This window comes from Perca flavescens, chromosome 19, assembly GCF_004354835.1.
Source record: "Perca flavescens isolate YP-PL-M2 chromosome 19, PFLA_1.0, whole genome shotgun sequence".
Classification (NCBI taxonomy): domain Eukaryota; kingdom Metazoa; phylum Chordata; class Actinopteri; order Perciformes; family Percidae; genus Perca; species Perca flavescens.
In genome coordinates, this window is record NC_041349.1 from 5,126,612 (window position 1) to 5,149,470 (window position 22,859).

The window sequence follows — 22,859 nt, forward strand, 5'->3', positions numbered from 1 at the left end:
AATTTAAAGGCTGTCTGATTTAAAGGCTTATTCTGTACAGAACACATGTTGTGCTGATAGTGATGTTTAGAAGTCAGAGAGACTAAATCTGTTCAGATTACAGATCATCTACAGTCTGTTGTTAATTAAAATCAGCAACAGATGCATGTAGAGCATTTTCGATCATAATAAAAACAGCTGGAGGAGCTGATTTTATGGTCTGATAACATTTTATTAAATCAGAATCAGACCACAGTGTTTCTGTCACTTGTTGTTCAGCCTGAAGGCTGCTGGAATCAACTGGAAACTGTCTGACTTGAGAGCGGACTTTTGTCGGTTGCTCTCGTCCACTTCCATGGGCGAGGCTCACGTTCGTCTTCCGCCCAGCTGGTAAAGGCGTTACCCTACAACATGGGGCCAAAGCACACAGTTTTTGGATATTTTGTGGAATTATGCTTCTTTTAGTTGTATATCATTGTCGTGACACATGTTACTACTTGCTCCTAACTATTTCTGTGCACATTTCCATCTGTGGCAATCCTAAACCTAATTCGCTTGTAAAAAAAAGATAAAAATGCCTCAGGGAACTACAAATTTCAAGCGCCATTGTTTAGCACCATTGGAATTAATGGTACACGTCATGGGAAATGTAGTCAAAATACAAAAACAGTTATATTTTTAAAATTACATAATAGTTTTATATATAAAATGAGAAACATGATTACATTACTAACATTAATCACCTGCTTTGATATGAAGTCAAAAGCTTGCAATGTTGTCATTATTTTTAAATACATGTTATTTTACCCATGTGTGCAAATGAGGTGGAACAATGACAGAAACATAATTTATAACCCATATCTTAAGTAATTACCATACCAATTTTCAGACAGATATGATTAGTGGTTCTGGAATTAAAGACATTCAAAAAGTGAAATTTTTACACCTTTGGGGGGGCGCTACTGAGATAACTGGTGGTCTGGGGGCAGTAAAAATTACTCACATGCTCTCTTGCATCAGACTGAACAATATATGGTAGTTTATTTTATCCTCTGAATATTTTCATTTTTTTTCTCAAACTGACATATATGACCTGATCCGTAGTACAATTTGATGAGCTTGACATGAAGAATTATCATGACCAGATAATGTGAACAAATATTTGCATTTTCTTGCAAAAAGTTCACATGGAGTACAACCTTAAAAGCAAAACTGTCATAGCAATTAAATATCTGTTCAAGATCATGGGCCAAGCCCTCTAGAAACTGTAAGCATAATCAAACCGTAAACCAAGAATGTAAATGGTAGTTCAACAAAAAGCAAAAACTCTCCAAAAATTGCAAATGTGGCTTAATTCTAGTCACTATACGGTTTACAATAGGATACACCAACTAATTTTTCATAATTGACTCTTGCATCAACTCACCTGTTACAGATGGTCTCTGAAAGTTTTTGGATATTTTGTGGAATTATGCTTCTTTTAGTTGTATATCATTGTCGTGACACATTTAACTACTTGCTCTAACTATTTCCGTGCACAATTTCCATCTGTGGCACTGTTTTCAATCCTAAACCTAATTTGTTAAAAAATGCCTCAGGGAACTACAAATTTCAAGCGCCATTGTTGTAAGCACCATTGGAATTAATGGTGCGCTGCGTCATGGGAAATGTAGTCAAAATACAAAAACAGCTATATTTTTAAAATTACATAATAGTTTTATATATAAAATGAAAACATGATTAAATTACTAACATTAATCACCTGCTTTGATATGAAGTCAAAAAGCTTGCAATGTTGTCATTATTTTTAAATACATGTTATTTACCCATGTGTGCAAATGAGGTGGAACAATGACAGAAACATAATTTATAACCCATATCTTAAGTAATTACCATACCAATTTTCAGACAGATATGATTAGTGGTTCTGGAATTAAAGACATTCAAAAAGTGAAATTTTTACACCTTTGGGGGGCTACTGAGATAACTGGTGGTGTGGGGGCAGTAAAATTACTCACATGCTCTCTTGCATCAGACTGAACAATATATGGTAGTTTATTTTATCCTCTGAATATTTTAATTTTTTCCTCAAACTGACATATATGACCTGATCCGTAGTACAATTTGATGAGCTTGAGAATGAAGAATTATCATGACCAGATAATGTGAACAAATATTTGCATTTTCTTGCAAAAAAAGTTCACATGGAGTACAACCTTAAAAAAGCAAAACTGTCATAGCAATTAAATATCTGTTCAAAGATCATGGGCCAAGCCCTCTAGAAACTGTAAGCATAATCAAACCGTAAACCAAGAATGTAAATGGTAGTTCAACAAAAGCAAAAACTCTCCAAAAATTGCAAATGTAGCTTAATTCTAGTCACTATCTGGTTTACAATAGGATACACCAACTAATTTTCATAATTGACTCTTGCATCAACTCACCTGTTACAGATGGTCTCTGAAAGTTTTTGGATATTTTGTGGAATTATGCTTCTTTAGTTGTATATCATTGTCGTGACACATGTAACTACTTGCTCTAACTATTTCTGTGCACAATTTCCATCTGTGGCACTGTTTTCAATCCTAAACCTAATTTGTTAAAAAAAATGCCTCAGGGAACTACAAATTTCAGCGCCATTGTTGTAAGCACCATTGAAATTAATGGTACACGTCATGGGAAATGTGGTCAAAATACAAAAACAGCTATATTTTAAAATTACATTATAGTTTTGTATATTATTGTATACATTTTGAGCATGTGAATATTATCATTAACATGTGATTTATGATCCATGTCAAGCAATGCATGGTAAATTTATGACACATTTCCTGTTTATGTGGCAAGTTTTTTTAAAGTTTCATGTAAATATCGCTATTTAAGAACATTAAAACAACATTCTTAGCAATTTCAAATCAACATCTTGACATCTTTTATACCAACTTTGACATTATATTGCTTTTTCAGCACATTGCAACAAATCCAATAATGTTTTTGCAATTTCATATCAACAACTTGACATTATGTATATCAACAACTGACATGAATAGGATGAATCAAGAATAAGATCAATCATCTAGGACAAATTGATCAGGATGTGTCACAACACACAAAATCCCAATTGCCGCACTTTCTGTTGGGCATGGCTAATGCTGTGTACATGTACATGTTAATCTTCAGGAGTTACAGGCACATACCAAATTTTGTGAGTGTAGAGAGAGTCAGTGCAGAGTCAGTGTAAAAAGTGTTTTTTATTCAAAACATGGAAATAGCTCACAACAGGAGGGTGGAGGATGGGACCTGGAGGTTGTGCCAAACAAATAAAATCAATATAACAAAACGGGCCTAGCTCATCACTAGCGTTAGCGCTTCAAACAAAACAAACCTAATACCTAGCCGGCTCTCTACAAAAAGATAAAGAGAACATTACACAGGCGGCAACAACCACTAAACCTGGTGTATCTATACAAAGATCAAGTACATGCAAGATGTACAGGGTACTCCAACTTACCTAAGGTCCTCAACCTCCACCTCACAACACTCCACAGTTTAATAACCAAACAGCCACAGCAAAGGACAAGAAGACTGGCAACCAGCCAGCAGAGCAGAGCAAGAGCTAGCTCCCACTTCTCAGGAGTCCTTTTATTGACTGCCACCTCAAATACTCCAAACACAGGTGGAAAGCAATCATCTCAATCCTGGAGAAAAAAGAGTGAGCAAGAGAAAGAACAAGAGGAAACACATCCAGACAGGAGCTTTGAAAGGCATGTAACAGGGCAGAGTGCACAAAAAGGCATTTTAAATGTCCTCAATTAAATCCTCGTCGGACGACTCCATCTCTAGTTCATCAGAGGACTCCATCTCCAGTTCGTTGGACGTTTCACTGTCCTGCTGCAGCAGCTGCTGCAATACAGTTGTGCCTCCCTGGAAAGCAGGACTGTATGACATTTTGGCCGTGGCAATGTTGTCCTGCAGCTCTTGAAGACGCCTCTTCAAGATGCTGAGAAGACTTGGTTCTCTGCCTGAAAAGACAAGATATGACTGTCAGGACTATTCATCACGTACAAAGTATTGACCTAACATAGCTAAAGTATTTTGAAAGCTCTCAATGTGCTGGTTTCATTTATATGCTGTGACATTTGGAGATACACAATTAGTAGGAATTCCAGTAGTGAACATTTACTTACATTGAACCTCCACCATTGCTGTTAGCTTGTGGTGCTGCATTTTGAGTGAGGTAATGTGCCTGTGCATCTCATCCACAATGATGTTGACCTCTTCCTGAAAGCGGTGGACTAGCATGGCTATGTCAAAGACATTTTTTTTTGGAGAGATCACCATTGTCTGTAGTTCATGGAATAAAACATGGTGTCAAATTAATGTATTTAGTGTGTTTTAATGTATTGTTTAATGACAATGGTAGTATGTTACCATAATATCACGTTTCATATTTCAAACAGTACCGTTGCTCATGAACATGCAAGTTTGCAACCACTTTCTCTGGTTAAGACATTGTTTTACTAAACATTGTTTACATACTGTCACACAAGCACATATTCATTTCAGTGTTTGCTCCATGATATTACAACTTTCTTACTTCATACATGTAAGTGGATCATGTAATTAAGGAATTTCAGTCCTTCTCAGCACTGTTCTTAATTTTACACTACACAACACAGTAGCGATAGTCATAAAAGTATGATTTGCTATTGCTTCATTGAAAATGTAATCAACATAAACTTCTATTTATAGTTAAATCCAGAGGTTATTAACATACTTGGTAAAGGCTTTCCCAGGGCCAGACAAAATTGTCAGTTATAAGCAACTCGTCAAGAGGTGGTAACTGTATTTTCAGTGCTTAATCCAGCTGATCCATGGCATTCTGTAAATGCTTTTCTCTTGAACAATTTTTTACGGATGGCATGTCTCCTTTTTGTTGGTGTCTAAGAGGAAAAAAAATTAGAATATGCAGTGATGTTTTGTCAGTGTATTTCTGGATTTTATCTGATAAAATTACTCCAGGACTGTAATCAAACGTAAAAACAGAGTTTAGTGCAAGTGAGTAACAGCAGAAGTTGTGGACACTAGGTGATAGAAGCCTTCAAACATGGCATCTCTGTTAAGCAGCAAATGATGGCCATGAAGCTCAACATCACATTTTTGCAGATTTGAGTTTCATGTTTTGCTTGAATACACTGAATGTGGACAATCTAGAGCACCTCAAATCACATGATGAAAAGATGTCCTGAAGCGTTAAAAATATTAAGGTGTTAAAAGTCAAACCAGTCTGTCTGTAGAGATTTTGCTTTCGTTGGCGAATGCTGAGGTACAACCCTCGATTTTCCTTCCACCGACTCTTCCTCCAAGACAGTGGTAGCTGGGAAATTTTTGTTTAAATGATGACATGTTACATAAAAATACATAAAATTAAAAAGTTTCTGTTTATGTTTTAAAACCTTAAGTACTACCATATGGCCAGTGCTGGACATCAACAATCCATTGCTGGAGTTTGATGTCGTCCACACCGAGCTCTGCACACAGCAAGTCCAGCTTCTTTTTTCCTGGTCCAGTCTACTCAAGCGTCTTCAAAAGCAACAAAAAGCGTAGAGAGAATATCCACAATCTGGGTTCCCACTTAATATGTTTTGTATGTCATGGGGAATTAGTCCACTGCTTTTCAGGAATGTGTGGCAATGTCACAGGGTGGAAAATATACCTTCACGTATCTTTGGACTAATGTCCTTTGCAAGTTTGCCATTTTCCTTTGGTTCCAGGATATTGTCAACATAGTAATCATGTCTCATCGTGCTGTGTAGAAAAGCAATTGCTAGTTTGTTTAATCATGGCAGAAATAAATGCCCCCATGCAAACACACAGGATTGTTATTTTTTTTTGCCTCCTTTCGACATGTACTTAGTTGACATGGCAGCCCTGGACAAGAAGCTGTTGACCTAAATCGTAAACAGTTAGTAAACAGTTAGTGATAGTGTGATGATGAAGGTTGAAAGATTAATGCAGTCAGCCCAATATTTAAAAGTTTTACCTGTTCCACCTCCTCTCCTATTGTGTTACCTGCCCCTTCTTGGGTCCGCCCTCCCCATTTCAACTGCAATTCACAAATATGCTCAACTTTCACACACGCAATTACAAGACAATTATAACCAGTCATACCCAAGCACAAATGGAAGTAGAAATTCATGCACAAAATTACACGCTAACCTCACACGTCCATGTATGGGCTTTGGCATGCATCACTGAGAGGAGTGGACGCATAGTCTGCAGGGTCTATGATGTGAAAAAACAGACATGCCTGAAATGCATTACAATGAATGTGCTAAAGTAAGTTGTGTCTTGCAGTCACAACAGTTAGAAGAATACTTTTGAGATGCAAAACAATCAACAACTCATGGCATGATGTCACCTTCAGAGTTGGAGGAAATGGATTTGTTTAAATTAAATTTTTTTTTTTACATCATTCTAACCTGCAGCTCCGGACACTGGGTGGCAACTTTCTCAAGGTAGGGGAAGTATCTGCAGGCCACATCCATGCAGAAAAAGGCTGGACTTAGGGTAGACAGCTCTTTTTGAAGGTACATAGGATAGGCAAAAATCTCTCCTCTGAACATATTTAATGCCTTGAGAAGGACTCCATGCCTGCACACCGCTATCTCAATCCCTCCTCGTCAATTTTTTGGCGCAGATGCCCTACAGGTCTCTTTAGCCGCTATCCACTGACTGGAGCCACACATACCTTTACCTGATGCCTATTAATATAAAATAATGAATGATAATTGATGATACGGGTTTACAGATCAGATCAGATTAGATAAAAGAATATGTGAATAAAATGATAATACAGATATGTTGATTTGAGGATGGCAGAGCAATGGAACTTTCCATGATATTATAATTTTCTGAGATGCACCTGTATATGACTTTAGTGTAGCTAATGTTAAACTTACATGCTTTGTAGCATTTTGAACGTAATGCACAAAATTTGCCACATCGTCGTCGTTTGCAAACAATGCACCATCAAATAGCCCTTCTGTGGATCTTTAGATATGATGTATGTCAATAAAAGTCCTTAAAATGCAGCACAAACTATACATGAATATCTTCAGTTAATGCTTCAAAGACATATGTAATACCCTGTGGCACTTCTGAATCTATAATGCTTGCGGTTTGCCATCCACAGAAACCGCATGCATTTGTAACACCTAAACAAGGCAGGTAAAAGGACTAATGCCCATGGCTCTCTCCACCTCAAATTTGGCATGGGACCACTCTATGTATGCCCGCTGGAAGGCATCCCCACATATGTTGCTTGGCTAGATGGCAATGACAAAACAAACATTGTGCATTTCATGATACATGCCGAACTTCACTGAACTTCTTTGTATTTTTGTAAAAAAAAAAAAATATATATATATATATGCGAGTAAATATATATATTTACTCTCCCACAGGCTCTGCTCCTCTCCTCCAACATTCCAATGAATGCCTGGCGTGAGAGCCCCGTGCAAGCAGCTTCAGATGTTCGAAAGACTGGAAAAGGTCAACCTGGTACACAGTGTGGTAGTTTACTGTTGCAGGCCAGTAACCACACTTGACCAGGTCGTCCAGTCCACCCGTCCAGGTTTTTGGCATGCACCACCGTCAGGCATGGAATGGAAAGACTATATCGTCCTGAAAATAATAATGAAGAAAATATAAGTGAATACAATATGAATATGATGGTCTGATGTTTATTTTAATAACAACATATTTATCTCACCATTCAATCCAACCAGGATAGCTCCTTTAGCTGGTTTAATGGTAACCAAGCTTGGAGAGCAGCCACATATCTTCGGTAGGCTGACTGGTACAAATCGAACTAACCAAGAAAAAAATTAATGTAAAAGATTATATTATGATCTGGGAGTACAAACTTCCGCTTCAGCTCATTTGTCACAATGAAATTAAATAAATTGTGAAAGATATATGACTACCTGCTTCCTTGAAGATAAATGACTGATCAACTTCAGCCACGATAGTGTTTGGGGACACTGGTTGATAAAATCCCTCAAACAAAGCCTCTCTGTCATGCAGCACATGATGGGCATGGACCTCAACATCACAGTGTGCACAGAGGAATTGCTTCGCAGACACGCTTTACAGCGGATCACTGCTGGCTTGATTTTACAGCTGTCGCAGAATAGGTTCACCGACAAGCTCAGAGGACATCATAGCTCTAACCAAAGACTCTCTGATTGAGCTCCATCTCTCTGAGCTTGCAGCTTGCCTCTCACCCCAGCTGATTGCCCTTGAAGGATCTTTTTCAGGAAATCTTCCTCATTGTATGCCTGCATATCAGTGTCTTATCACAAAGAACATATATCCCATTAAAAGACAGATCCATTAAAATGCAAAGAAACAATATAAGAACACAAACCAAACAACCCCAAAATATCGCCAAAGGAAGAGCATACTGTACCTATGACTTCAAAAGCCACTGTTGCATGTTCAGCAATGGGTATGGTGGCTGTAATAAAAGATATGCTCTCACACAATTGGCAATAACTTACAGCATTACAAAAAAAAAAAAACAAAAAGTGACTCATAGTTAATAGTTATTATTAGAAGTTTAGTTTCTTGTCTACTGTCCTCACAGGGATATTCAGATTCACAATACTTACCTTTTTGGAAGGAATTTGAGACCTTGGGGTTGACCTGGTCTTTTAAAAATCCTGTCCCCACCACTGTCCCTTGTCTGCCATTCCACTGGCACAGCAGATGGAGAGGATGTCCCCTCTTTTTCTTGTTTTCTCTAAAGACAATAACTTGCCGTTAACAACTTTACTTAGAAATACAAACTTAAACAAAGTACAAAGAAATCCATACAAAAGTCCTTACAGGCAAGTCCCCCCTCAAGGGCCACCTAGTCAGTTATTGGGCAGTTATTTTCCTATTCAAGTGAATGGGGAGTTTTACAGGAAGGGACGGGATATGTGTGAATTACTGCCATATTGGTGTTACAAACTAACCCCATGCATTTCTATGGAGGATTCTTTAAGTGCTGTGTCTCCTCATTACAAAGTCTCTGTCCATACTCACAGCAGCTGCCTCAAACTCTTCTATTAGCCGCTGGCCAGCCTTAATTGCCTCCTCAAAGTCCACGACTTCTGACATTTCTGCAAGATTTTCAAGTTTCAAATGCAAAAATAGTAAGTGTTACAGTGGATGATGGATAAACAGAGCAGAGAGGAAGTGTAAAGGGTCAAGCACTACAAACCATCCTCAGGAAGGAAGAGGCCAAAATACCTGACATGGAAGTAGGATATTTCAAGAGAAAACAAAATACATGATTTGTACTTGTTTGCTCTTAAGTGGGTATAGTAAAGTATCATCAAACTACACTCTGTTACCATGCAGAAAAATGATAACGACCAGGACAATGTCGGCCCCCATGAGGTCTCCTTCCAATAAATCTAGCTGTTTAACTATTTTTCCAATATTAATGCATACAATACATATATTAATGCATGTATATATATAATAATAATAATAATAGGTCTAATTCCAACAAATCTTTAACCACATCTGCTTAATATGAGTTTAACACCCTGGTGTAGGTTGTTTTCCTTAATGGTATATTAATGCATACAATACATAATTCATGCATATAATACAGGACTATGTGTAATGCATATAGTCTGTATCGCTGTACAGAGGGTACCAAGCCTCATTTACATATCAGTTTGGTACTTTACTAAGCTACACAATATTACAATCTGAAATTGGAGGCAGAAATAGTTCTGCTTCCAATTTCATCATTCTCAAACTGTTTTTGATATTGTAATGATCACATGGAGTCAGGAGAAATCTTTGGCGTCAATGTCGTTTATTAACATATACAGGACGTCAGGACTTATTTGAACACAAAACTGAGGTAAAACTTAAGGCAAAGATGACACAGACAGTGTGTGTGGAGGGTTGTGCGATGTGGTGGGGGGTGCACCTGTGTGTGTATGTGTGGGGTGAGTGTGTGTGTGTGTGTGTGTGTGTGTGTGTGTGTGTGTGTGTACCTGTGTGAGGGAGTTTGGGACATACAATACAGTTTAGAAAATACATTTAAAAGGTCTGGGGGTGCATAGTAACAGCAGCATGTAGAGCCCATGCAGAGATTTGATTACTTGTTCAGAGAGAGTTCAGCATTTCAGTTCAGTTTATGTGGGAGTTGACAGCGTGTTGATGAGCCTGATGTGTGAGGGAAAAGGCTCTCACACAGCCTAGATGTTTTGGGTTTTGATTCAGCAATTCCGTCTAACAGATGGCAATGGTTCTTCACAATGGTTGAAGCTGATGTAGCATGTCACTGCTCTTCAATGGCCTACGCAGTCTGGCTGTTAGAGGACACCCTTTGTTTTGATTGTGGCCCAGTCCCACTGGCATGGCTGTGGTTTGCAGGGGTGGTAGCTGAAATGTCTCTCACCACAACCACCTAGAGGACTTTGGTCTTGTTTGGGGTCTTGGCTTTCTTGGATGGAGGCATGAGCAGTCTTCTGGACTCATTTTGTCTATAATTTCCATGCCCAGGTGCAGTTGCTGTCTGGCACACATGCACAGTATGCACTTTACCAATAAATTGTAGTCAGTCATCTTGAATACCAGTCAGCCAAAACTGGACCGTTGAGAAGCATTTACATGCCCCTTCAGCTCAGCTTAGCTCAGCTGATCAAATGACAACGTGTGTTGCCCAGGTTTGCGGTCTTGCCTTCGAATGCCGGGGAATATAGTAATACATTCGAGGAATATGATGGAGCAGCACTCAGCATGGTTCTCCATCTAGGATGTAGATACGGATCCAGCCGTCAAAGTTGTAGATGTTCAGGGGTAAGAGAGGTGATAACTGCTGAAGATGACAGTCCTCTTGCTTTGTTACCCTCTCTTAAGTTACATATAAGTTGAGGTTGATGGGCTGCCAGGGCTGGACAGTTTTGTGTTAGATGTACACTTCTCCACACCAGTAGCCACCTTCTGCTCGCTTTCAGCTCATCTGGACTCTCGCCAGTGGTGCAGCTGGGAACTTGTGGCAGCTTCGTGGTGGCTTTGGTTTAACCTCACATGAAACTAGCACAAAAAGACATAAACACTCACTTTTCAGCTGCACACAGTACAGTATGGTCACCCATACCAATTTACTTATAATATTAATTTACTTATTATTCACATGCACAACATTTATTATATATCATAAGCTACATCTTATACAGATCTCCACCTTCTCTTCCTCTCTTTACACACACACACACAAAGAGGGTGCAGCTTCTCTGTCAGAACGCCTGGCTGTCAGTAGCCAATACTGCATGATGAACTATAGGCCATAACTTTAGGCACAGCTTTCACTTTATTTAGTGAAGCTATGTGAAGCTATGTTAAAAGTTGTGCTTCATAAATTAATTTGACTTACTTTACCTACTATGGGCTAAAGCATTGCGTATAAAATCTGGACTGTCAGTGAAAGCTTTTAAATACGCCCTTAAGACACAGTTTTACAACTGTTATGGCAAAGTTTACTCAAGATCACAGTGATAGGAAACAACGCATGATATGATGTGCATAATTGTACTGTGTGTGTGCGTGCATGTGTACACGTAGACTAGCATGCCTGCAGCAACCAACTCTCGTTATGCTAACTTTTGCTGAAGTGGGTGCTTTAATTTACCCATTTTCACAACATTGAATGATCGCCCGCTCGGTTGAATCGGGTTCGGGTTCAAGACAAATTGTTTTTTTTTTTGCCGGTCAGGCATTGCAGATTCATTCTCATAACGGGTCTGCGCGGTGCCGGTCGGTAAAAAAACAAGATGGTCTTAGTAAAACCACTGTACATTGCACATTACACAATTTCCATTAACTATTTTAGGTCAAGCCAAACATGTTGTAAATATGATTTCTAACTATTCCTGTCTTACCTGGTAGATCCCATTAAAAGAGAACGGTTTATAGATCGCACAATCTCTGGCAGTAGACTACAGTGAAGTCATGCAGTGAAGTATGCTGATCTACAGTAGGCTATTTCTCGCGATACGAGAACTAACTGTTTTGCCGCAAAAAAGCTTTAAATAAATGTAACAACCTTACATTTTCTCGCCATGCTATTTTGTAAGACTGTTACATTTTTAGTAGGAGACTGGGTTGAAATAACTCGACCTACTTAGTATGTTTTGCCTTGTTGCAGTCTGTCTCTAAATAATCAAGAGGCTCTCTTAGAGTAACGTTACAACCCAGACCGTCCTGCAGGTTGTCCTTAAAGGGTCCAGAACTTGTTTAGAGTATCATTAGAACCCAGACTGTCCTGCAGGTTGTCCTTAAAGGGTCCAGAACTCGTTTAGAGTTTAGACTATTTGTTTTTTGTTCGGGAAACTTGTATGAAAAACCCGGTGCGACCCTGCAGTCAAAAATCTCTAAAATAGTTAACTATTTTTTGTTTTGTTTTACTCTGCAGTCCGCCGCTTTAATCAAGAAACATGCTATCAGTTTCGTAGATTAATTCTTTAGGCCTTGCCTACTGTTCTGCCAGTTCTCTTACTGGTCTTGTCCGTCAATCAATTGTCTTATCACCATATGAGAATTCAATCATAAATATGTCCGACGTTGTCCGTGTCTGCCAAAAGATGTCATTCATAACCTCAGTTATCTTTGTCCTATCTAATGACCCAAAAAAAATACCCAGTTACTCACTTCCCAAAAGTCAGAATTAGTTTCATTTATTCTCTTTAGTTAAGAGAATGATTTCGCCAATTATTCATTACTTAATTCGTTTAGCAACGGTTGCTTGTTTATAATGTTTTGAACAAACCTTGAATTCACAATCCAATTGTAATTAATCAATTTTATCTTACCGTGCTGCTTGAAATCTCTTCCTGTTCGTTTTTGACGGAGTGGAAAACAGTCAAGAGCGCTCCGTGGTCCTAACCCTCTTCTCTCTGAAAAACCTTTTAAAGGTTAGAGGTATGAGGCAGGTGATTTTTGATCCCCGGATAGCCAGTCATCAGCGACCCAACGGAACTCTTTTCTCTGTTAACTCAACCGTCCTGCCGATCAACGCCAAATTGTGATGGAAGTTTTAATTCGAAGCAGCAGCGTTTAGAAATATCAATGATCAAATGAAAACGAATAACGACTGTTAGAGAATTAAACCAAAGTTTGGTCTTTGAGTATTTATTTACATTTGCAAATGGAGAAAACACAGTTTCAAAGGTACACGCAGCACAACTGAAAATGTCTTTCTAACCTAAAATCTAAACATCCAAACATCATATAGTGAAAACCTCTCTTTAGCCACCCCTCTCACTTTATCTTTTAGCATGGCCATAGTTCAAAAGAGGACATCATTAAAAGTCAAACTATCCTCACCTTCCCCTTTGCTCCTGTTCTTTTCATTAGCCTAAACAATAGTTAATCTCAGGAGGTAGAAGCCTACGTAGTTCTCACTGTTGTAAACAGTCATCGGCCTTCTCCACTTCTATCTAAGCAAAACTTAAACAAATGAGAAGGTTCAGGCTAGTAGAACTAAATAACTCTACTGGGCTATAGTTCACGGTTGCAGCTGTCCCTCTCTAGTCTTTAAGAGTCTACGAAGAAGGAACAGCTTTCTATGGAGGTTTTAAACAATCTTTAAGCAAATGGTTAAAATCATTAATCAATAATGGTTAAAACAAAATTTGCCACCACAGGACATAGAAAATAAAGACACTGAAGAACTTGGACTCTGAAATCTAGAAACTATAAAGAGAATTAAGTGATAAAATCAATGCACACTGTAAACATAACTGTAACAGTGTATTCATCAGTTATTTCCCCCCAGCAAAATATAAGGTCAAAAACCATTGAGGTGTCCTCTCCCTGTTGTTACATTAGCCTTCACTATATACTGTAGTTACTGGTCCAGTGAGCTAAGTCTATAGCTAAGATCCTGTTCACAGAAATACAGTCGCGGGTGGAAATGACATATTTTATCAGATGTGCCTTTTGTTTAGACGGCGACAGTGTTTTGGGGGCTTAAAAACGCTAAAAAGTGAAACCACCCTCCAGAGAGGAAATCTTAAAAACACTCCAGCTGTCTAAAGGGTAAAAACGCACTGTGTGTGTGTGCCGCATGTGTTTGTGTGTGTGTGTGAGTGTGTGTGTGTGTGTGCCGCATGTGTTTGTGTGTGTGTGTGTGCGCCGCATGTGTGTTTGCGCCGTGTGTGTGTGTGTGTGTGTGTGCGCGTGCCGCGTGTGTGTGCGCCGTGTGTGTATGTGTGTGTGTGTGTGTGTGTGTGTGCGCGCCGTGTGTGCGTGCGTGTGTGCCGTGTATGTGTGTGTCGTGTGTGTGTGTGTGGAATTCTTTACTATGTGTGTATGTTTCATTACTGGCTGAGATGCTAACAATGAACCACAGGGACATTAAAGAGAGACATTACCTCTGTTCAAATGTTGAACCTCCATTAGTTTGAGTTGTTCCTCACAGCAGCTGATTCAAATTCAAAATTTCCAGACATGGTGAAATGTCCCATTTGAAACAGATTTATGCTGATATATTTATATAGAGTTAGATTGGGACACATCGGTCCGACTCCTATCTATAAAATAATCTGCCAACATGTTTCCACGTCTCTGATTGGCTGTGTGAATGTTGTCATTTTCACATCCCAGTCTTGTAAAGAGTTGACCTTGTGGTAATAAAGTCCTGTGGTATCTCTGCAGTTGTGACAGATCAGTGAACGTCTCCATCAGGTGAGACTCTACAGAGACCTTCTGCAGGGACACACCTGGAGACAACTGTTGAAACAACATGACTTCTTATTATTAATAGTATTTTTTTATGGTTTTCAGACCTGATTGAGGTAACAGTGCACCCTGGAGATGATGTCATTCTGCCATGTCAGGCTGCTGATTCCTCCATCAGTTTTGTAGAGTGGACCAGACCTGACCTGGAGCCAGATATCGTCCTCTTAAACATCAATGGACACTTGGAATCAACCAAGCAGCATCCATCCTTTAAGGACAGGGTGGAGCTGGTGGACAGAAATCTGAAGGACGGAGACGTGTCTTTAATTCTGAAGAATGTGAGCAGCAGCGACAGAGGAACATATGAGTGTCTAGTTATAACCGCTGGTTCAAGACGTACAAAGAGAGACACGGACTCTATCCCATTCAGAACCATCAGAATCATCTGTCTGCAGGTTCCAGGTGAGTGAGTCTCTCTCAGTGAGTGTTTCTGAGTATCAGGTTGTAGCTGCAGTTTCTAACATCAGAGAGGATGAAGACTGCTCCTCTATCACACATTTACTGACTCATATGTTTTATTATCTTCAGGTTCTAAGGATGGATAAATAAGTTATCTAACTTGGCCTGTAGGCTGATGAAGATGCTTTTATAAATATCAGATATGACAATAGATATGTATTGCCATTAGCACAGGTACAGAGCTGTACAGGTGCTTCGGAATTCTTGTGCGTTGTATCAGAAATACAATAGAAACATATACAATATACAATGAAAATATAAACCTACATGAATAGATATGAATAAAGTCTTACTACAGCAATCACTTATATCCTGCACCAATTAGACTTCATACTCTGTTGTCTTTATTTAAATTTTATAAAAAACTCCCTTACCTTAAATTCTAAATATTCCCATCTACTGATACTCATCATTCCTTATGTTCTGTATTCAATTTCTAATAATTTAAACATACCCATCATCTCTTAGAACAGCTGCAGTAAACCTTCAATAATCTTATTTTATATTTAGTCCTAGTTTCATTTAAGAAAGGCAGATTAGGACAGGACATCCCTTCACTTTGATAGAAAACCAAAACACACAGTTCATAACAGTGTCAACCGTTTAAGTTAGAATGTTTATTTTTTCACGGTTTGTCTCCTAATACATATGATAACTGATTTGGACAGGTGATTAGCTTAGCATTTATTACTGTGTGTGTGATACTAATACATATCTGTGAGATTCAATTATTTATTTATTTGTGTTTATGATCCCACAACCTTTTTTACCATTCAAGTGACCTTTTAGAAAATATAACCAGACGGACTATGAGTTGTCAAAAATACCTGAGGGTGCAGAGGGCTAAGTCAGGAAAGTGTTTTATTCACACATTTTTCACAGTGAGGAAAACACATTGTATTAAAGGGTGATCGTCACTAGGGATGGGTGGATCGATACTTGCAAGCTACTCATTTGGTATCAATCTCTTTAAAAAATATGATAATAAAATCACATTATACAAAACATGGGAAGCTGCATCACTTCCAAATGTTTTCAAAGATTTTGTATAAAGTTTGTGCCAAAAACAGCCCTGAGGCTGGCCCTTGGCACGACTGTGGAACTATGTGAAGGAACAGGGACGTCGTTAGGCCTATTTTAGGGGTGCTGAAGCTACCCTAAATGTTCCTAAACACCCTAAATAATAATAAGAACAATAATGTTTTTTTTTGTTTTTTTACAGTGCACGCTGTATCACTAAGTACGGTGAATCAATCTTCCTTCACCATTAATCTGTGTGTGTTGGTGTGTGTCTGTTTTAATTCTATTTTTGTTGCGGGGTGAGGGACGGTGAGGACCCAAATGCAGAGAGAGGCAGGCATGCAGGAGATGGTGGAACTCAGGGATTTACTTATAACAAAAAGCGGCAGCACTGGAAAACGTACAAACATAAACTGACGGGCAAAACACAGGCAGGGGTAAAATGACGCAGGAACAGACACAAGGCACAGGACAGAAACACAAGGGCGTGGCCACAAACTAAACCGGCACGGAAACAAAACGAACTGACACACGACAAGGGGAACACAGAGGCTAAATACATGAGGTGATGGGTAAATCAGAAACCGGTGAGACAACAGGTGAAGCACATCAGGGCGGGGCAGGACAATAACAAGGAAGGGAAAACACAGGAAGTAAAGTGGACAAAATAAGACAGAAAACCAACTATCAGAATACAACAGGAAGCAGAACATAAACAGGTAAACATGAAACCGACTAAACACAGAAACTTGACACGACACTAAACACAAGGGAGAACAGAGAACACAGGAAGTACCAAAACACACACAAGGGAGAATAACAACAAAAACAGGAAACATACAGAAAACTACTAAGAAGCAACAGAAATGGCACAAAACACAAGGCAAAACACAGAAACCATAACAGAATGCAAGGCATAAACGCAGAAACCACAACAATTTTACAACTGTCAGCTGGTCGAAATGGCTGTTAGAGGCTACGGGCACGGTAACGGTATGTGGACGAGCGAGGTAGAGATTTGGCTACTGAAGAGAGCCAAGCGGCATTAAAACAAAGTAGAGAATCAAAGATTCGGAAGTTAGACAGAAATACAAAGAGTCATGCTATCAAGATGATGCACCGTCTCGTTGCATTGGTGTGAACCACTGACTGTGTGAACTGGCAGCTTTCAGAGCTTTGCAGACCGGAGAGTTGCAAGTAACTGGAGGATTCATCTCGTCGCTACTCTTTGGCCAGAACTTACACACACACACACACACACACACACACACACACACACACACACACACACACACACACACACACACACACACACACACACACACACACACACACACACACACACACACACACACACACACACACACACACACACACACACACACACACACACACACACACACACACACACACACACAGAGAGAAGAATGGTGAAGGAAGATTGATTACTCATAGTGAGTGATACAGTGAAATTGTAAGTTGTTTTTAATGACCTGCTTACCTTCAGCTACGTTTTCTTGAGGTAAAGGAAAGGGGATATTTTGGTTTACTATGGAAAACTATAGTCTAGCTAGAGTGAATGAGCAAAATACAATAAATAGTTAACCGAGCAACCTATCCACAGCTCTTAATTTATTGCCTCTACAGTATTCTAAAACAATATCAGTCTCCATAGAATGTTGTTGTCCTACAGAAAATGACTGAAAATTAGACAGTAACTTAGACTAATACCACAGAACACTGCTGTATTAACGTTACTTAATATAACTAACAAGTCCAATGAGGTTACAATGAATCCCAGGATAACGTTAAGAGATCCATTAAAAAAATCCAATTCCAAATTATGAGCGGTCGACGTAGCGATTAGCCTAACCATCGCTACCATGATCAATACTGATGTGGCAAATGCAAATTTATCCTTCAATAAATGGTGAAATACCTCCAAGTGTTTCTTCAGATTTGAAGTAGATGTTAGCGCCATTGGCAATACTTTTGGTTTGCACAACTTGCACCCAACATACACATTCTTTTCCACTGTCTTTAAATCGTAAACGCATTTTTCCCCAACTGAAACGGGTCGAGGTCGACAGCTCCTCCATCTTGAGACTAACTACACATAAACTTGGATGATAGTGATATCTAGTGGACAAACGAATGAACTGCTTGTCAAATTAAAACAGTTAGGCTATCATAAAAAAGTTGCATTGTTTGCATGATAAACTGTAATCAGGTAATCCTCAAAAAACGTGCCACACAGCAACACAAGTAACCGGTTTACACATTGTAGTGATAAAACACACCCCCAAAGAAGATTAAGACATCTTGAAGAAAGTGCAAATGTGCATGTTTTTTGATGGTATTTTATTCATAGTTATGTTATATTTATTGTATTATTATTTAATCAGTATTCTCTATAATACTGTACTATTGTTTAACATACACATTCTTATTTATTGGACTCATATTTGCTTTGGTAATTTTGTTTTTAATGGCCAGTAGGTGTAATTATCTTTTTTTTTCTAAAAGACCATTATTTGAAAAATAATATCACATCCCGTTTTTAAGAAATGTATCATTATTGGTATTGTTTCAAATTTAAAAAAGTTTGGTATTTCCCATCCCATCCCAGGACACGCGCTCTCCCTCAGCTGTTGTCTCGTTCTGACTCATGAAAAAAACAAGAGTAAAATAAAAGACACTGCATAAACTCCGCTACTGTATTATTTAAATAAGTAGGCTACACCTACATGTAGGCCTAAGAGATTACAATATAAGCCTATATATTACTATTAGTACTATAGAAAATGTGTCAAGGATGTATAAATTAAACAGGCTAAACTTCAGCTGGAGTCCGATTTACTACAGCAACACTGTTGACCACATCAATGATCTCTTTTCATCCCGCATTCTTTCTACAGCCTTTAATAACAGTTTTCAGGCTGCCAAATAGTACACACGTTAGTGCAAATGAACCTGAGATATCAGGGTTTCAATCTCCACCTCTGAAAAGTTCCGCTTCTCAGCCAGATTACGTCTCGCCACGTCGTAAATTGTAGGGGCGAGGCCTTAAAACCCAGAATATATTGGGGCGTGATATTTAAATTACGATAGTTTCCAGCCGCCGCATTTATCAATGTACGACCATTCTCACGCTCTGATTGGTGTGATACGAACGTTTCATGAATCACACGTGAAGCCTGTCGTAAGACGATTTCTGCGCTCATATCTGCGCTGGTTTCTACGTTAGGTTGATAAATGAGGGCCACTACCTCTATTCAAATGTTGAACCTCTATTAGTTTGAGTTGTTCCTCACAGCAGCTGATGACAGGGAGGACACACGTTAACATTCACTTACTGCAGGACTAATAATGAAGCAACATTCTTAAAGAGATTCAAATTCATTTTAAGCAAATTTCCAGACATATTAAAATGTCCCATTTGAAACAGATTTCTACTGATATATTTATATAGAGTTAGATTGGGATACATTGGCCCGACTCCTATCTATAAAATAATCTGCCAACATGTTTCCACGTCTCTGATTGGCTGCGTGAATGTTGCACATCCCAGTCTTCTAAAGAGTTGACCTTGTGGTAATAAAGTCCTGTGGTATCTCTGCAGTTGTGACCGATCAGTGAACGTCTCCATCAGGTGAGACTCTACAGAGACCTTCTGCAGGGACACACCTGGAGACAACTGTTGAAACAACATGACTTCTTATTATTAATAGTATTTTTTTATGGTTTTCAGATGTGATTGTGGTAACAGTGCACCCTGGACAGGATGTCATTCTGCCATGTCAGGCTGCTGATATCTCCATCAGTGCTGTAGAATGGAGCAGACCTGACCTGAAGCCAGAGTATGTCCTCTATTACAGTGATGGACACTTGAATCCAACCCACCAGCATCCATTCTATAAAGACAGGGTGGACCTGGTGGACAGAGATCTGAAGGACGGGAACGTTTCTTTAATTCTGAAGAATGTGAACAGACACGACAATGGAACATATGAATGTGGAGTTGTACCAGATGGGTCAAGATGGAAAAAAAGAGCTATCAAGTCTGAGCCAATCAGAATCATCCATCTGCAGGTTACAGGTGAGTGAGTCTCTCTCAGTGAGTTTTTCTGAGTATCAGGTTGTAGCTGCAGTTTCTAACATCAGAGAGGATGAAGGCTGCTCCACTGTCACACATTTACTGATGTAACAGGTTAAAAGCGTCAGCTAAATGACATGTAATGTAATCTAGATACTAGACATATGAAAACACACGTTACCACACATACATAAAGCTTAGGAGATGGCTATTTTCACTAGCAACATAGCCTACATGCCATTGCTCTCAGAGTAGAAATGAATATGTAAATCAACAATTGCACTTGATCTTCGTCCATAGTTAACCTCCTCCAGGTACATACAAAGTTCATCAATATGATGAACGAACATGAACAATATCTTAAAATATTCTGCACAGTGTTATTAACATGACCGTACACATATTTTTTAAAAGGGCATAACACTAAACCAAAGTACACAAATACAATTAAGGCAAGTGGAAGCATTAATAATCATTTTACACTGACTCGTATATATTTTTACATCTTCAGGTTCCCAGGATGAAAACTCCTCTCCTGTAGGCCTATACGTTGGACTGGCAGCAGGTGTTGGACTTGTTGCAGTGGTTGGTGTCCTGATATATAAAACATGTAAGGACCGCACGCACTTTTCTGTCTGAGGACAACAAACCAGAACTGCCAGTGGACAAGAAGAGAGAACCGCCTGAAGACAAGAGAACAGAACCTGTGCAAAAGGCTCAAGTGCTGTGAGCATGGACAGAGCCTGTACACGGTACAGAGTGTTCGCTCAGGCCACGCCCCCTTTTTTCCAACATGTTGAGACATGCCCTGGCTTGCAGAGGGCTGTCAGTTGAGTTTCAGTTTATCAGTTTGTATTCGTGTGCGTCAAGTAAGTTACAGTTATATTATATTATATAGATAAGTTAATATTCACAATTTATTATCGAGTTTACAGTAAGCGACAGCTTTTATGTCCATTGTATAGCTTTATGGCATTCTTATTGTAGTTTCCGTTTTCAGGACCTGTTGAGTACTGTATATTTAAGTAAATAGGGAGTTATTAGCCTCAATTGTATTTATGTTAGTTAACATTGATGATTATTTCTGTTTCCTTTAGAACCACACTTACACTGTAAAGTGTCTAAAGATATAGTGCCTGTGCATCTGTATTTGAAAATATATATTAAAACCTTCAAGGAATATCCCTGCCTTCCGTGTCCTGACTAGACACCCCATATCGGTGACTAATTTTCATAACCAGTAAGAGACCCCATTACAGAACCGCTTGCTGCTGAGGAAGCATCGTCTGTTTAGCTCGTCTGACTCTCAGTCTCGGAGCTGTTGGGTCTGTTTCTCCCCTTCATGACCGTGGTGGAGGGGTTTGTGAACCTGTGGAGTCTTTCATATTGCCATACTTGATGACTGTTCCTCCGCTCCACGTCGGGCCAAACAACAACAATGGCGCTTAGCTGTGTTATAATCACAACACAAGAAGGCGTGTAGTGAGCTATTGCCTAAATGCCCACTTTTACCTTAAGAGAACTAGCACACACATTCTTGTAATGTTTTATAAAAGTCTCCTCCAGAGTGTTCTGTCCTTTGGCCTTATCTGCGTGTTTGGTAACCTGCATGGTAAGGACCAAAAGAGACTGCAGCGCATGATCAAGATGGCCAGTAAGATCATCGGACTTGACCAGGCTCAGCTGTGCAATGAGCTTACTTAGAAAAAACTGACCAACTCCTCAATGACCCCACTCACCCTCCCAATCATATATTTATGAGAAGTAATAGGTCAACTGGTAGAATTTTACAACAGAGAATTAGAACAGAAAGGTACAATAAATCATTTCTGCCTACAGTGATCAGATTGTAAAATGACCAAGCACATTACAAGCACATTAATTCCACACTGGCACTTTAAACTATCAATTCCTTGACAAGCATTCCTAGTTTTTTTTCCTTAGTTTTTTATTTTTAGCTTTCTGATAATATTAGTAATTTTTATCTCTGGTCAACGTCAGATGAAAAGTGCTGTTGCTTTAAAGAACAAGAAAAGTTAAAAGGTCCAATATGTAATACTGACAGCAAGTGTTTAAAATAGTTACTGCAGTACAAATTCAAAATACTGGAAGGGAGTTGTCTCCTCCTCCCCAGACTTGGGGAAGTTCAAGTTTTTTTGTTTTTTTTTATTGTTTTTTGGGCATTTTAAGGCCTTTATTTGCACAGGACAGATGAAGAAATGAAAGAGAGAGAGGGGGAATTGACATGCAGCAACTGGCCGCAGGTGGGAGTCGAACCCGCGGCTGCTGCGTCGAGGAGTAAACCTCTATATATGTACACCTGCTCTACCAACCGAGGTAACCTGCCACCTGACTGTCCTCTCTTCCCGATTTACTGGCCCCCTCTCTTGGCTTAAAATAACTCTCACTTTCTAAACAGCCGTGGCCCGCTTGCCTAGTTATCCGGTAACATTAGCAGTTAGTATATTTAGCATGGTTACCATGGCGGCGT

At 39.1% G+C, this 22,859-nt stretch overlaps 2 protein-coding genes and 1 long non-coding RNA gene across 3 annotated transcripts in view; 2 read left to right on the forward strand and 1 right to left on the reverse strand.

The window, feature by feature from the left end:
* The window catches only part of LOC114574062 (low affinity immunoglobulin gamma Fc region receptor II-like), a 392,591-nt gene that overhangs the window by 238,824 nt on the left and 130,908 nt on the right, over positions 1 to 22,859 (forward strand). The gene's annotated exons all lie outside the window — the stretch shown is intronic.
* Positions 8,702 to 12,154, reverse strand: LOC114545312 (uncharacterized). The gene is made up of 3 exons (XR_003690880.1): positions 11,934 to 12,154; positions 9,073 to 9,149; positions 8,702 to 8,785 (listed from the first exon to the last, which is right to left on the reverse strand). It is a non-coding gene; the product is annotated as an uncharacterized LOC114545312 (long non-coding RNA).
* LOC114545259 (butyrophilin-like protein 1) overlaps positions 14,702 to 22,859 on the forward strand; it is a 49,070-nt gene continuing 40,912 nt past the window's right edge. Inside the window, exon 1 of the transcript XR_003690852.1 lies at positions 14,702 to 14,739. The gene's annotated coding sequence lies outside the window, so the exon portion shown is untranslated. The remainder of the gene's footprint in view (positions 14,740 to 22,859) is intronic.